Source organism: Silene latifolia, chromosome Y (assembly GCF_048544455.1).
Source record: "Silene latifolia isolate original U9 population chromosome Y, ASM4854445v1, whole genome shotgun sequence".
NCBI classification, from domain to species: domain Eukaryota; kingdom Viridiplantae; phylum Streptophyta; class Magnoliopsida; order Caryophyllales; family Caryophyllaceae; genus Silene; species Silene latifolia.
The window spans coordinates 45,142,138-45,146,477 of NC_133538.1; the positions used below are offsets into that span (position 1 = coordinate 45,142,138).

Here is a 4,340-nt window from a genome sequence, read left to right on the forward strand (position 1 = left end):
AAGCTGAGAAGAGTGCCCCAGGCGGTTGACCGGCAGTCGGTAGCCAAGGGAAGAAAAGAAGCAGGGGACTCCCAACCAGGTAGAGCACCGGGCACCGGCAGCCCGGCTGTGCACACCTGATGACTTCAAAGATTGAAGGAAAACTACAAAAGACTCCCAGACGGCCAGCCCACCGGCAGCCGGCCCACCGGCAGCCGGCCCACCGACTGGGAACATCTGATGACCAACAGGGATCTCCCAACCGGGTGGTCCACCGGCGGGCAGTCAGCCTGCTCAATCCCCTCGGCTGAATATTTCCTTCTTTTGTAATTTTTGACCTAAAATTTGGTATAAACTATAAATACCCCCTCCCTAATTCATTTTAGACACAATACCCTAGATCTGAATTTTCTCCTAATTTTATGCAAGTTTTCTTAGTCCAAGTTTTAATCTTTCCCTAATTAAACCTTAATTACTTAGCAATTTATCCTAGATCTAGTTTAGTTGAATAGTTTACATTTGAGTATTTGGCTTGTAATAGAAGATTGTTGAAGAACTTTTTCCAATTATTAGTCAAAGACTCAATCTTTCCTCATTGTTGGTACAATTTCCTCTCTTTTTAGTTTAATTCTCAATTATTTACATTTCCATTTCCTTTTTAGTTGTTGTTCTAATTAGTATCATGTTTATTACCATGTTTGCATGTGTTTCTCCAATTGTTTATATTTGTCTATCAACTATGTGTGAGTAGACCCTTTTAGGGTTTAGGAGGATCTTGAGTAGGCTTTGGGTGATGATTATGTGTAGTTGACATTTAGGTTTTGGGTAAAGATTTGGGTTTCACATGTATGCACTTAAGGTATTTGATGAAATGTGTGAGTGAAAGCTCATTCCTTTTGTTGATTTTTGCTTGATGTTTCCTTACATGAAAGTGATAGGAGATGTTGATAATGTATATGTGAAGGGTTTGAAGCAAAGTGAAGACTTTGTGGAGGATTCTTGGATGTTAAGAAATTGGCATCTAAACCTAGACCGAACCACTACCCAAGACCTAGTCAACCCAAATTTCTCACCCATCCTACTCGGTTGAGCTCAAAGACCTTAATTTTCCCTTAATAGATTACACATCCTTTGTTTGATTCGCTCTAGTTTATCTTAGTTGTTAGTAAAAACCTCCACTTTTATTTACTTGGCTAAACTTCGACTTAAACGAATTAAGTACAACTCCACTCCATCCTCGTGGTTCGACCCCGATTATACTACTATAATTGGGAATTTTATAAATTATTTTTGATTTAGAATTAACGACTAAATCTAACCATCAAAATGGCGCCGTTGTTGGGGATGGCGTTAGATTGTACTTAGTTAGTTAAGAGCCTTAGCTTTAGTCTTTGTGTCTTTTGTTTGCTTATTTGAATAGTGCTTTGTTTCTTGTAAAGTGATTGTCTTATTGCTTATCCCTAGTGCCTAAAAACACTAGGAGACTAACGATTTATTAAAGTGTATGCCTAGAGGAAACGGGAATTCTTTGCTTAATGACCTGGAACCGGAAAGACTTTTTCGAGCTCTACGGAGTAGGACTTTAGCAAGGGTTCGTATTACCTCTCAAACTTCTTCAAACCGAGCAACAACAATCAGCCAAACACACCTTGAAACCATTATACAAGAGAAAAAAATCGTCACCATTGATCCATTCGTAAAAATTCTTTTCCATAATCTCCAAATCCCAAATACACCACCTCAAACACCACCCAATACACCTCTTATAAATCCTAGAATGGCGGCTCTACGAGACCATAACCGACCAAACCACGATGACACTTCCGCTCCAATTAATTTCGGCACCTTAGTCCCCAACAATTTTGAAATATATCCCGCCCAAGTTGGTCTAATTGAGAAGGATAGCTTTGGTGGGCACATTGATGAGGATGCATATGCCCACCTTAGAAAGTTCAAGAGCAAGGTTGCAATGATGAAGCGCAATAGAGTGCCCGAAGATACTTTGAGATTGATGTTGTTCTCATTCTCTCTATGGGACAAAGCGGATAGTTGGCTAAACGTTCATGCACCAAACACATTCACAATGTGGGGCGCCTTAGCCAAGGCTTTCCTAGCTAAATACTACCCATCCTTCAAGACCGCTATACTCCGGAACGAGATAACTACTTTTCAACAAGAAGATGGAGAGTCTCTAGGGGAATCTTAGGATAGGTTTCAAGACCTCCTTACACGTTGTCCACATCATGGGATTTTAGCTTGGTACATCACCCAAACGTTCTTTCAAACATTACTATCAAGGACTAAAGAGATGGTGAATGTCTCCGCTGGGGGAGGATTCGATCATCTAGAAGATGAAGAGGGTTCGACCCTTATCAAAAAAATGGTTGACTCGGAGTCTAACTATGGTCAAGATGTAACATGTTGAGAAGAAGTAGCCGCTATCCTCAAGAGAACTCTTCTAGCTCAAATGCCGAAACCAATGCTAAAATTGATCTTCTCACGAAGAAAATTGAGCAAATGCAAAGGAATCAAGTGTACCAAGCTAGTGCCTCCCATGATCCACCAATGAAAGAGGTCATTCCTAATCAATCTTGTGAGGCATATGAGGGAGTAGGATATACTTTCCATGTGTGTGCCAATAATGCTTACAATTTGGGGTATGATGAAAATGTCCAAGATGTCAACGCTTTTCAAAGCTACAACAACAACATCCGGGCAACCAAAGCAATTACAACTCAATTCCAACTTTTATCATCCGGACATGAGGAATAGTCCACTCTTAAGCTACAAGAGCACGAATGTGTAAAATCCGCAACACATTCAACCACAAAACACCAACCCACCCGGGTTTTCTCAAACTAGGGGTGGAAATCAAAATCAAAAGAACAACTTCGGGAATCAAAACCAATTGTCAAACAACAAGCAAAACCAAAATTTTGGAAACCAACCTCAAGGGTATCAAGATTTTGGGGGAAACCAAGGGAATCAAAGCTTCTACCAAGGAAACCTAGGAAATCAAGCTAATCAAGGGTTTGGCCAAGGGTTTGGTTATGGATTTTAAGAGCAAGGGTATAGCCAAGGGCAAGGCTCAAACTACAATAACCAAGGGCTTAGAGGAAATTATCAAGAAGAACACAACAACAACAATCAAGGCTCCAACAACCGATCCAACTATGGGTTCCCTCTACCTTTGACTAACCAACCATTCCAAGAGCCAACTATGGAATCTCAACTTAGTCAATTAATGAAAGTGGTGAAGAATATGCAAATATCACACCACCAAGAAATGAATAACTTAAAGAATGCCAACCACGAGAGATTAAGGACATAGAGGCCTGGATGGCATCCCAAGCATTATCCAACCCCATAAGACCCCCGAGAGGTTTCTTAGGGTAAGGGCAATCATCAAGAGACCTTGCAAAAGTTAAAGATGTGATGCAATTGAGGTGGAAGAATATCATGTGTCACCTACTCTAGGTGAGGATTCAATAGCAACACCCTTAGTGACAAGTGAAAAGATTGATGACATATTTGGTTCAACCACTACCAAGTTTGAGGAAGGAAGAGGTTGTGAAATTGAAGATGAGTTTGTCCTTGAAGAGATATTGGAAGCACCAATTGAGAGGAAAGAGACGAAATTTGATCCGGAAGAAGGGGGAATAATAATGGTGGAAGATGACCCGTCGGTCGAGCAAGAAGAGGCCAAAAACAACTCAAGATATGAGAAGTTCATGAACTTAGTAAAGAAAATGGAAGCCACCTTTCCATCACGGAAGAGATGCCTCTTTACTCCGATTTCCTAGCGGAAGTTGTGGCAAGGAAATAGAGTAAGGATGACCATGAGCTTGTTGCTTCAAGGGAGGAATGTAACTCGGTCACAACAAATGAGGTGCCCGTCAAACTTGAGGACTCGTGATGTTTCTCAATTCCATGCACCGTTGGCAACCAAAAAGTGGACCGTGCGTTGTGTGATTTGGGGGCAAGTGTTAGCGTGATACCTCTTACGATTGTGATGAAGTTAGATGTTACAAACCTGACCCGCACTTCCACTAAAATCAAGCTAGCCAACGGGACAATCAAACCGCCAATTGGGATTCTCACGGATATCATGGTAAAAATCGGCAAGCTCTCCATTCCCACGGATTCACTACAACAAATTGTCACTTGCGCCACGAATTATGCCACGAGAATTTATAATTTGTGACTAAATTCTGTTTAGCCACGGGAAAAATTTATTCATTATTTTGGAAAAAAATTTATGCCACGGGATAACTTTTCCCGTGGCAAAAAGTCACTTGCGCCACGAAATAGGCTACACCCGTTGCAAATAATCATTTTAGCCACGAACTAGGTCACACCCG

The 4,340-nt window shown here is 41.1% G+C and overlaps 1 non-coding gene across 1 annotated transcript; it reads right to left on the reverse strand.

Annotated features, from left to right (window-relative positions):
* Positions 1 to 2,122: 2,122 nt before the first annotated feature.
* LOC141635344 (small nucleolar RNA R71) lies at positions 2,123 to 2,229 on the reverse strand. The gene has a single exon (XR_012540040.1). It is a non-coding gene; the product is annotated as a small nucleolar RNA R71 (small nucleolar RNA).
* Positions 2,230 to 4,340: the final 2,111 nt, after the last annotated feature.